Source organism: Rhipicephalus microplus, unplaced genomic scaffold (genome assembly GCF_043290135.1).
Source record: "Rhipicephalus microplus isolate Deutch F79 unplaced genomic scaffold, USDA_Rmic scaffold_28, whole genome shotgun sequence".
NCBI classification, from domain to species: domain Eukaryota; kingdom Metazoa; phylum Arthropoda; class Arachnida; order Ixodida; family Ixodidae; genus Rhipicephalus; species Rhipicephalus microplus.
In genome coordinates, this window is record NW_027464601.1 from 156,704 (window position 1) to 169,392 (window position 12,689).

The 12,689-nt window shown below is 39.4% G+C and overlaps 1 long non-coding RNA gene across 1 annotated transcript; it reads left to right on the plus strand.

Moving 5' to 3' along the window:
• Positions 1-4,592: 4,592 nt before the first annotated feature.
• Positions 4,593-11,451, plus strand: LOC119170153 (uncharacterized). Its single transcript, XR_012889132.1, has 3 exons — positions 4,593-4,688; positions 5,696-5,758; positions 11,275-11,451. It is a non-coding gene; the product is annotated as an uncharacterized LOC119170153 (long non-coding RNA).
• The last annotated feature ends 1,238 nt before the right edge of the window (positions 11,452-12,689 follow it).

Genomic DNA, 12,689 nt, shown 5'->3' on the forward strand with positions numbered 1-12,689 from the left:
AAAATATACACGCATTGGGTTGTATATACAGAAGGAGGTCCCATAGCACAAGGCTGAAAGGGGACCTCCTGTTAGAAAATGACATGTTTATAAGTACAACAAAATGGCAACAAAAAGCGATTAAGTAATTATTGATAGTAACAAAAACAACGCAAACATGCAATAAAACATGCCAGTAAAAATGGTAACAAAAACAATGTTCTGTAATTGTGCATAACTATGAAAACAACGGAACATACAATAAAAATGGCAGTAGAATCGGGAACGAAATGACGTTAATTAATAATATACAGCTATTAAAAGAACTCCATAGTGCATGGTTAATAAATGTGAAAATAACGCACACAGTAATAGCTGTAAATGTAAGAGAACGCCGATACAAAAATGAAGATGAGTTATGATTGCGAGTTGAGATGTTTAAGTTCTTTTTAAAAGCAGCTAATGACAATTGTTTAGTGCTTAGTGGTACTGAATTCCAAAATTGGATAGCTGCAAATATGGTAGTATGCTTGCCGTAGTTAGTGCGAGCATGTGGTAGTAAAAAGTTGTTGTTTGAGGCAAACCTGGTAGGATTAGAGTTTAACAATTGAAATTTCTCTAAAACGTTGACTGTTATGGTACCGTTAAGACACTTAAATACAAGAATCCCCAATTTATATTTGAATAAATTACACACTGTTAGTACATTATGTTGCTGAAAAAGTGGGGATGCGCAGGAGATTGGTGAACTGAATGTTAGGATGCGAATGGCTTGGTTTTGGAGACGTTGGAGTGGAACCTATTTATTAATTTCGAACATTATACCTACACGTGGCAGCCCAATGCTAATAAAAATGGAAAAGTTTTCTTTTAATAGCTAGAAGAGTTTGGTAGAGCCTTCGAATAAATAAATACTCAGCCAACTATGACGCCAAATGCTTCTTAGATGCTTTGTTTGATATGCAGTAATCGTGATAATATTATGTTAAAGTTACACAAATAATAATTGCATTCATTTTAACGGAAGTTTACCGTGCTACGTGCATGCGCATGCAAATGCGAATAAAATGAAACAACATAATGGCGTTCAAAACAAGAACTGCTTTTCTTACTGCAAAGCTGTGACCCGATATACGAGTGTTTTTCGAAACTGGAAGTATGCTAGAGTACGAGTGATTTTGATATCTTTCAACGAGATAACTAAGCACTATCAATTAGGCCATAGGTCCTTTCTATTACCACACAAAAAGTTGTCTAGGCTACAGGCAATCTCTCTTCGCATGCTTCAGACAGGATCCTACCCTATCCTAGTAACATATAGCCTTTCTCCAATATTTCATAACTTTCTCCAGACTGCCACAATCGCAGTGATGTTAACCACATGCTCTGGACGTGCCCCTTCTTACAAGAAAAAAATCAAAGATTTTCCGAATATTCCCATTATTTAATGCTCGCGAGTGCGGTTCTCATTCAACCACTTTAGGCTGTCCGGAAGTCGCATGATGTGGCTGTGAGGCTAGGCGTCGCCGTCCCTACGTGAGAGCGGCCCGCAATCCTACCCCTGAAAAACAGTGGTGGAATGCTTCAGGACCCCAATAAAGTTTTGATTCAACATCCATCAATACAGTCTTTTGCCAAGACACGTGCAGTTCAACTTTTTACGGGACTATGAAACCTAGCCATACTAGACACCGAACCGAATGTGACAGAAATGGTCTATACGCATCACGAGACCTTTGGTCTTGATTGTTTTTGACAGCAGTTATTTTAAAACAATGATGACAAATCACCACATAATTTGTTATGTCACCACTGAATTTCAGTGTACACTTACAAAATGTCTCGTAGGCTGCCACCGCTCCTACCGCTTACCTTAGGTAACATACCTGGCAATTTTCAGGTTCGGGTTAATTGTAAATTTTCATTGTTAACATTTTCAGTGTTTGTTTTAAATATATGCTCTTGATATTGTAAATGTCTTGAAAATTGTTTTTTTCGGCCTCGAAACAACTGGACTAATATTCCATTGGGAGGATATAGGACTTGTATTTGACTCAGTTCTGCAATTTGCGACTCGCGCACGTCCGCTTTTGGTGCAAAGTTCCATGATTGTTAAACACGTTCTGCAGCAAACGATGCGCGGTGATGGCCAGAAATGTTTTCACCCACCATTGAAAGCAGTAAGTTATTGCTCGCGGAAATATTCGGAGCCGTTCAGCCAGGTACTCCAACATGAACATAAATAAATATATTCTGCACGAGTTACGGGTCTAATAGAGGTAATTAGTTATGTAGAATTCTCTAATGCCGACAGAAATGGTGAAATGTTCAGTTGGCGCACGATAATTTTTACAAACCTTATTATTTGCTTACTCGGATTATACCTTCAACTATTGCTCAAGATGGTACAAACAGGAAATATTTTAGTTTTGCTCGAGTGTAAAGTGTTCTTCATATCCACGTTCTCATTCTCCACTTTCGGTAGATGCTGTTTCTTAAGAGGGAGCCTATTTCGTTTTTCGAGTTTTACTAACAGCACTCTTCTGCTGCTTCGAAAGTACGACACTTAAAACTACGCCTGCATAACTATTTTCGCCAATATTTTGTCTGAAAAGCTCTTGTAAAAAGTGGTGCACTAGGCGCGTCCTTTTCTGATTACTAGTTTGAATGCCTCGTAAAGTTGCGCTGCTTCTTCGGGGTCTTGACTGGATTTTGAAGCCTAAACTATTCCTTATTTCAGTTTATGCCTCTTGTTTAGGTACTTCTAATTGGCATGCAGAACAATGATGCCGGAATGGTTTCGAGAATATCATTCATTTTTTCTTTCATTCATTCTTTCATTTATTTTTTGTTCTTTTTTTATTCATTTTTTTCATTCAACTCGCAACGGCGGCAGTAACGCAATTCCTGGCCACAAGTCCCACAGTAATTGAGAATGGAGAGGTGTAGACGACACCACGGTAGAGAGATGCACATGCTTTTTGGCTAGTACCACAGCCAAATGGCCATTGCTAAGGTCAGTACGCCGAGATATGACTGCCAAACAAGATATTGCAGCAGCCTCAAAGTGGAAATCATTCACCCTGCAGGTTCAGTAGGGCGTTTGGTGTGGTCATGCCCGACAACTGCTGTTTCACAAATCCTCGCAAGTCGATAGCGGAGATGGAGTCAAAGTCACAGTGGATCGACTGTTTTTATGCTCTCGAAATCATTTGTCAATGCTCGTCAAGTTGGGAAGGTATTCTTCGTCAGGAAGACCGCCATCTTCCCATCGCAGGTCACACAAGAATATGGTTAGGCCGTAGAGACCGGACCGTTAGAGCTGGAACTTTCATTGTTGTAAATGTCCAGGCAGGGGTTGACGAACAGAGGCAGTTCAAGTTTCGTACATTTTACAGTAAAGAAAGGTGTAGAAAATGACAGCAGTTGTGGGCTTCAAGTAAGGCTAGCGGATTAGTGCCGGGCCATGGTATCCGTAGCAGAAGCAGTGAACCCATTGTCGCGGTGACCGGTAAGTACCTGCAGGTAAGACGTGAATTTCGGCACGTCGGGAACTGGACTTGTTATAAGAAATAGCTTATACAAAAACGGCCAGACCAGACATTGCCAGCAGACCCAATTATTACATACAAGCCATGATTGTTAAGTAAATAAAAGTACTCGCAACATTTGCATGCGGACAACTATATCATCACCTTAATTTCTAATCAGGCTCATATTGGCCTCTAGTAATGTCGTAGCCTAAATCTGTTACTTGTCTCGGGACCACCGACAAAAAACTTTGTTATGACAATAGCGTTGTAGCTTTCATCATTTGTAGATGAAGGCAGAGGGATATTGAAAGTATAACACAAAATTTGTATAAAGAAAGCAAATCCTAGTTGGCTAAATTGTTAGAAACCACAAGTTATCACATTTTCAAAATGCTGCCAAGAAGACTATTCTTCTATTTTTACATAAAAAATACGCGGTCATAAAAACGTCTTCGAAAATTCTGCAAGATATTTGAAATTGCCCGACAAACTGTCGCACATTCGAGTAGATTTTCGAAGCACGAGGCAGAAAATATTTGCTGAAACATTCTCGCAAATTTTCAAGTCAAGCAAACTATTTTTTTTTCGGGAAGGGTTTCAAATAAACATTTTCACTAGCTCTCGTCTTATCTACAGGGCTTGATGACATTTCTCCATCTTGAAATAAAGAGCCGTAAATATTTTTATTGATTTCAATGGCAGAAGCTCCGTGTTGGACGAATCATTGTCTACAATTTGTATCATATTTTTGTTTGACACAATTGCGCTGCGTGAGATGTGTTTTTGATTGAGTGACAGTTTAATTACCGATTACATAATGAAATTTTTCTGAGCTATTGTTTCTTTTATTATCACATCAAATTGTTTGTGTCATTTCCTAAATAGGCGTAGAGGGAATATGACGCGTTATTAGTGTTTCTAAGAGGTTGACATTTTAGTCATATATAATTTAGTTCAATTTTCGTATGCTAATATACCCATCCATCAAAATAGCATTGCGTTCAGCGACTGTGGCATGTTATCCGGTTAATCTATCTGTTGATTTGTTTTCCTGGTGAGCTACATTATGATTGCTTCCCTTGGCCAATCACAGTATATAAAAGTGCGGAAGGTTTGTCTCTTCAGAACACCCCATATTTTCACGATTACTGCCTGCTGCTTTCTGCAGTACTTAAGGTAAGAAATGGAACCTTGCATTTGTGAATATAATTTTATTCGTTCTGCTCTGAATTACGCCTTTCAGACATATTTTCAGTATTTCCAATCACAATATGCTGAAAAACACGCTCATTATTCTCTCCCACTCTAGTGGTACACATAAAAGTCTCAACATCATGATCAACACAGTTGTATTTTAAATGTGGCTTCTCCAGTGTGTGCCAGATATACTTCAGAATAAAAATTGCTCGAGTTATTCAATCACCTACATGAAAAAGTGATGTGAATATTAGGGTCGTATCGTAGGTAAGGCTCAAATTGTTACTTCATATATGTTCATTGTTAGTTCGTTGTTAGACCGAGATCTTCTTTTCGGTACATAAGCCCTAAGAAATGCAAAGAGCGTTCTATATTAGGACGTTCAGTTCTTAAATCATTCATTATTAACCGGACTTGTCACCGAAAACAAATCAAGATAATGCGGTGCAATCTACTGTGCTTGTTTTAAATCTTCAAGTAGAATACGCAATCAAGGATTTGACTTCACGCAGTTTACTGAAGTATACGATGCCTGTGATGTAATATTATATAGAAGCAGTCCAGTAATATAGAACTCACTGTTTAACCGTTGGCTTTGTGTAAACCTTCTTCACTATTTCGTGTAATGATATCATTCTTTTTAACTTGTATTGATTTAATTGCTTTGGGTTATATAACACACTGGCGCCGAAATATGGAACAAACTTGATTTCCTCAAACGGCAGACCAAGCATCAAGCAAGACTACCTTCCTAAGGTCGTGATGCTGCCCCGTTCTAGTCCCAGAGAATTCTTCACGGTTCAATCTTTCCGTGCTTTAAATTTTCATATCCAATAAGTTAGGTACTTTATAAATCACACTTGAAGTCCATAATGTTCTTCTCTATTCAATATTCATTAGATATAGTTTGACGTCTTACAACGTTTTCATTGACTTATTTTTTCTACGCCTTTCCTCAAAAATTTTGGAATGTGTGCTTTTCGCAGGGGACAACATCATGAGAGGTTGCCAAGATATCAGTCTCGCTGTGCTTATCGGCACTGTCATAGGTAGGAATTTTCAGAACTATAGTTATTTCCACCTTGTGTTGTTATGAGAACCATTTTGTATTGCGTAAGATTAGGAATGACAAATGTTAGTTTTAGTAAAAAATTGTAAAGACACCTGCATAAGGTTGCTTTCGGAAAATTCAATTTCAGGAAACCTACACAAATGCCACCTGAGAAAGACTATTCACGAGAATGAGTGGCGCGAAATTCAATAAATATTTAGCGTTGTGCCATCTCATTTTGTCCTGCATTACGCGCCAAAAACAAAGAAAGATAATGAAGATCAGCAGCATCTGGCTGAAATGTGTATATCGACGAAGCGAAATCGACACCATTACTATAAAAATCAAGGCCATAAATTAGCATACTTGTCTTTGACAACAATAAATGTTTTCGAATATAATAAGTAAAAAAATAACAAATTCCACGTACTGTTGGTATCGATGAAATGCGAAGCACGAATTAGAGAGGTTGATATGTAACTTTAAGGTCAGCACAATTAGAAGGTGGACGTAAATTTATCCGCACATGACTTGCATGCCACGATTATTACGTTTGTATGTGTAATTCACCTTCGTAGTCTATTCACATGACGTGATATGTGGAGCTAGCTAAACGACTGTGTGGACGCTATGAGCTCAGCATGTAGTCATTATTTACACCACACCCACGTCATGACTATTATGTTTGGACGTGTCATTTACCTTCATCGTCAATTCACGTAATGCGATACAAAATTTAATATATGTGGAACGAGCCAAAGAGCCGCGTGCGCGCTGTGACCGTAGCATGTAGTCATGTTTTACATGACATGCATATCTAGATTATCATGTTTGGACGCGCCATTTACCTTCATCGTGCATCACGTGACGTAATACCAAATTGGGTATATGTGGAGCCAGTGAAACGGCCGTGAGCATGACATGAGCGTAACATACAGTCATGTTTTACGGAACATGACTACCATGTTCGGATGTGTCATTTACCTTTGCCGTCTGTTCACGTCAGCTGATACGAAATTCGGTATATATGCTGCCCGCGAAATGGCTACTAGTGCGTATTATGCGTAGCATGTAGTCATCTCTTCCATGATTCGCATATCCAGATTATCATCTTTAGACGTGTAAGTCACGTCATCTAATGGGCAAGTTATTGGACGTAGGATTTGAATGTGTCATTACCATGAAATATTACCAAATGTCGTATGTGTGGAGCTAGCGGAACGTCAAGAAGCACGCTAAGAGCGTAGCATGTAGTCATGTTTTACATGACACACATATCTTGATTATATGTTTGGGCGTGTCATTTACCTCCATCGTCTATTCACGCCATCTGAAACCAAGTTTGGTAGATTTGGAGCTAGCAAAACGGCTGCGAGCGTGCTATGGGTGTAGCTTGTAGTCGTGTTTTACATAACACGCATGTCATGGTTGTTATGTTTGGACGTGTCATTAAACTTTGTCATTCATTTCCGTTCCGCAATACAAAATTTCTTACATTTGAAGCTAGCAAAACGACCATGAGCGCACCATGAGCCTACCGTATAGCCATGGCTAGTCATAACATAAATATCATGACCTGCGTGTCGTAATTACCAGGTAAGGGTCTGTGATTTCTGTTTGTAAAGCAGTCATGTCGGATAACTACTTTTTCTAAATGTTGTGTGAACGAAACCACTTGCAATAACAGCAAGACTATGAATTTGAAAACATGACATTCATGACATGCATATCCTGATTTCCATGTTTTGACTAGACAATTATTGTTCCTATAGAGTCATGTTAAGTAATATTAATATTGGCATTGATACGATTATAGAGACGGCCAGGAGAGTTAAAAGTCATAGGCGGTTTGATAGATACGCTCGAAGTCGTCGAAGTTGGCTAAGAAATGCTTCGCATTTGAAAGTGGCATTTATCACACATAGCGGTTCGTATAACACGATAGTGAAACCTCTCTTTAGAGACCTACCGGAGCATTTATGTGCAATACTTCAAGAACAGAAAAAATTACAAAGTCACTTTAAGAACGGCAAGCAGCTCAAAACTTGCAAAATCAAAAATCTATATGGGAGCCGACAGATGAAAACACGTAGTGGGATTGTCAGGTTGAAGTGTAGAAGTGCCTTGGACGAGCTGGCCGACGTTTCGATAGAAGAACATATCTTCGGCAAAGGCACCTTGTCATCTTTCGCGTGTTAGCTTTAAGAAAGTTAAGAGTGACGTCATATTCTGGTGGTGGCGCGGGTCCCTGTTAGCTATTGCCGTCTTGAAAAAGAAAAACTATAGATCAGAGGTATGCAGTCGTCATTCACTTCAAATTAAAAATATTCTTGGAGGATGGGGTAAGACAGAGAAGGAAAAGAAGAAAAAAAGAAAAACAGAAAAAAGAGGCAGAAAAGCACGCAAACTAGGAGGGATGTGCTGCAAAGCAGTGTCCGCTATAGACACAAAAAATTTGAAGAGCTTGAAAGTTTTATGCCCGCAGATGGTTGCCGTGTCCGGCCACTACAAAAAGTTTCCGACGATAGCGATTAACACCTGTTCTCGAAATATGATGAGTGCTACTCATAACAAGAAACCTGGTTACAATAGAAGAGGGGGCTGGGTGGGGAGGCAGCATACTTTTATATGCCAATATGCCGAAAGTAAGTGATGCCGGATGGGGTCGGAAAATCACGTATTTAATGTGGACGGTCATTGGCGAAAATATCTTTTGGGTATCCTCGTCGGTGGCCCGCTCAGTGAAATTGCCTAAAGAATTTATCGGCATGTTGGCTGAGAAAAAGGATAATTGAGGATGCAACGGAAATAAGCAACGACGAAAAACACACAACTAAAAAAAGAAAGAAAAAACGGAATGGATGAGGCGGGGTGGGAAGAAAATAGACGCTAAGGCTAACAAACGGGGAAAAAACGGTGGCTGCGTGGAGGTGACGCAGAGAACTTTCTGTGTTTGCAATGACTAACGATGCGCGGCGGGATTGGTTTTAAAAGCGAGAAAAAAAAAGCAGTGGCTGATATTTCTAGAAATCAAAAACTTTGTAGTTGTATATAGACACAAGCACATATATATTTGAAAATAAAAAAATAAAAGAGAATAACAATGGTACGATTTGTAGACTAGGAGAGATTTTATGTAATACCAGTTATGTCTATTTGAGGGCTGAGTGTATCTGTCTTTGTAAATATTGCTCCAATTGTGCTATGGCCTTAGAAACTCCAAATTGCCGCACGCTGCATTGATTCATGACGGGTGTAGCGACTGAGTGACTGAAACTTGTGTATCAAATATGATTCCGTGCATTTAGTTTTTCGAGGTGATCGTAAATTAGTTCGTAGAAGGTGGAGCTATGCTTGGTCGACATTGTGGTCCTGTGGATTGAAGTGAGCGGCTACGACTTTTCGTAAACTGTGCTTTGTGTCTGCACGGTGGTCATTCAGTCGTACATGAATTGGTGGCCGAGTTTCGGCTATATAATATTTCCCCAAGTGCCACATTTGAGACAGTATAGTAGGATGGTACAAGTAGAGGTGAAGCTTGATGTCACCTTGTGGGTGTAATCAAATGTTGTGCTTCTACGTTAGTTGCCAGCTGTATATGTTTGCAGGTTGAGCATCTCGGCCAGCTACAGGGCCCAGACGTTGTTCTAGTCTTTGCTTTAAGTTTTGTGTGAACAAGCATATCCTTGCAGTTAGGTCGCGTCTGTAGACGACCTAAGGCGGTTTGGGAAAGCATTTTCAATGTTTCTGGTTGGTAGTTGAAATTGGACAATATTTTGTGAGGATGTTGTTTATCTTCAAGAAAGCATTAGAAAACTTTGTAGTGAGAAGGGGCGTAGTTGCTGTTGGTGTGCTTTAAGAGCACAGTTGTAGTGCTTCGTTGCGGTACAGTTCCAGTGCGTCCGTGTAGTCTTTGTAGAGGAATGTGCGAGGTTTGTTTCTTTCTCTTATAGATCTATTAAGGCGGTAAGTCTGTTTACGTAATCTTCGTTTTTTACGCATATGCGGCGTAATCTTCTTACCTGACTTTTGAAAATGCCCTGTTTACAGTATCTTTGGTGGTAGCTTGTATATTCGCGTTATTGTTGCCTGTCAAATGTTTTTTTTTCACAGAGTTGACTTTAGTACACCATATTCAAGATAAATGGTGGTGTCTAAAAGGTTGATGCGCTTAGTAGAAGTATCGGAGGTGAACTTTATTGTTGTATGAAATGAGTTCTGCAATGAAGTGAAATTATCTAGGTTTTGCGCCCATGTCCCCAAAATATAATTATGTCAGTTAAATACCAAAGGTACGTGTCAGGTTTCTTCTTACAGTGAGACAGGATTTCGGTTTCTAGAATTCCGATGAATATATTCGCTAGGTGGGAGCAAAGGAAGTACCCACGCTTTTTCTTTTAATTGGAGGTAATAGTTTTTCTCGAATTCGAAACAGTGATGTAAAAGCACTAATTTTACTAGTGTTAAATATACTTCAGAACAATGTTGTGCGTTCTGTTCGAATATTGTTAGCTCAACTGCAGCAAAGCCCTCGGGGATAGGGATATTGCCCAATTGATTTCATAAGAAGGTAGTGAAACGGCCGCTAGCGCATCGTGAGCATGGCATGTCGTTATGTAGTTACATAACCCGCATCTCATGATTACCTTGTTTGCACCAGTCACATACTTTTGCCATCCATTCATGTCCCGTAATACCAATTTCGGTAAATGCAAAGCTAGCGAAACGGCCGTGAGCACATCATGAGTGTGGCATGCAGTCATGCTGTTACAAGCAGGCATGTCATGATTGATATGACACATGTTGTACAATGACACGCATATCACGCATGACATGAAACGCATGTCGCGTGTGTTCGCCATGCCGTCATGTCATACCATACCAGTTTTGCAACATATCAAGTGAATAAAACCACCGCAAGAGCATCAAGACTATGGCATGTATATCATCACATTTATGACATACATATCATAATTTTTAGGTTAGGACTATTCAGTTATGTTCGTAATACAGTCATGTTATATCACACCAGGTTTGGTATTGACACTAAAATCTAAACGGCCAGGAGAGCTATAAGTCGCAGCTATAAGTATAATCTATAAGTATAAAGCTATAAGTATAGTCGAGCTATAAGTATAAATCTAAACGGCCAGGCTAGGTAGATAGATAGATAGATAGATAGATAGATAGATAGATAGATAGATACAATCAAGGTCGCTGAACTTTGCCAAGAAACGCTTCGCGATTAGAACTTATCTTTATAACTGCGAGATGGAGGCACAGCCTTTTCGCTAAGTAGGCGTACATATGATTATGAACTGAAATAGCTGTGTAGCTAATTTAGAAACGAACACGACTCAGTACGCTGCGTAAACATATCTATGTACGAGTAAAGCCCGAGGGCGTACGCTTATGATATTGCCTGTTTTCTTACTAATATATTGATCATTGCGTGCTTTAAACGTTCACGTAACACAACGCGCGACCATCATGCATTTGTTTTTTTGTTTTCAGTGGCGCTAAGTATGTGCCCCATTGCAACCGGCCTGGAAGTCATGTTCAGGCCGCGCACAGAAGAGATTGAAGATGCAGCTCAATGAGCCACCGAAACATTTATGTTGAGTTTGCCTGTTCAGCAGACCCGAAACGAAAGCTGAAATCAGCCTTGAAATAAAGCATTGAGCCTGAAAATTTCTTGTTGTTTTACATTTATTTAGGTATTTTATTAATGTAATGTAATATATTGTTTATAGTTTATTTATTTATATTCTTCGGTATACAAATTGGGGTTGGATTAAGAGTCATAAGTAACTGACCTGAAACGGCGAAAGCGGTTCGTTGGCAACCGGCAATCTATTGAAACTGCTGCGTATACTATATCATGGGCATTCAGTCAGATGTTCCTGTATAGGAACGTAAAGTATGACACTGTGTCAAGAAAACTGCACAATATGTTCGCAAGCATTTATTAACTCACCAATTTGTTAATTTCAAACGTTATACCTACCCGTGGCAGCCCAGTGCTAATAAATATAGCAAAGTTTCCTGTTATTAGCTAGAAGAGTTTGGTAGAGCCTTCGACAAAATAAATACTCAGCCAACTATGACCCCAAATGCTTCTTAGATGCATTGTTTGATATGCAGTAGTCGTGACAATATGCTAAATTTACACAAACAATAATTGCATTTATATTAACAAAATTTTACCGTGCTACGTGCTTGCGCATGCAAATGCGAATAAAATGAAACAACAAAATGGCGTTCAACACAAGAACTGCTTTTCTTACTGCAAAGCTGCGACCCGGTATACCAGTGTTTTTCGAAACTGGAAGTATGCTAGAGTACGAGTGGGCGAATATTCGAAAATTTCAGATAACATATCGAGTCACCTCTTCTTCCTGTCGGTACTTGATTGAAATTCTGAATGTTTTAAAGAAAGAATATTTTGCGAATTAGTAGTGAGGAGAAATGCCCCAGAGAACGAGACGTTGGAGCAACGAGAAGTAGCGTGTTTTTTTCATTACTGGGGAGGTGCATACAAGTAGTGTACATAACGACAATCCGTGCTGTACTGAATGCGTTTGACGCGCTTATGCTTGACCCACCAGTATTTTAGAAAAAGGGAGTCTAATTATACCCTTACTTTTTCCAGGATAATTATAACAACGTTTAGTCACAAAAATTGCATAAGATATCTGCTACAAATTTATAAAAATAGGCAGATCTCACGTGCTGTGAGAATTTATGATATGCAAAGCACGAATGAGAAAGGTGTATATATATATTTAACATCAGCACAATCATAACCCAAAACCCATGGCACTGGTCCAGCGCCATACCTGATTACTGGACAGGTTTGGCGCTGACACTGAGACAGTGCCACGTTGCACGAGGCACGCTGGCACTGCACACTGAGACAACCATTATCG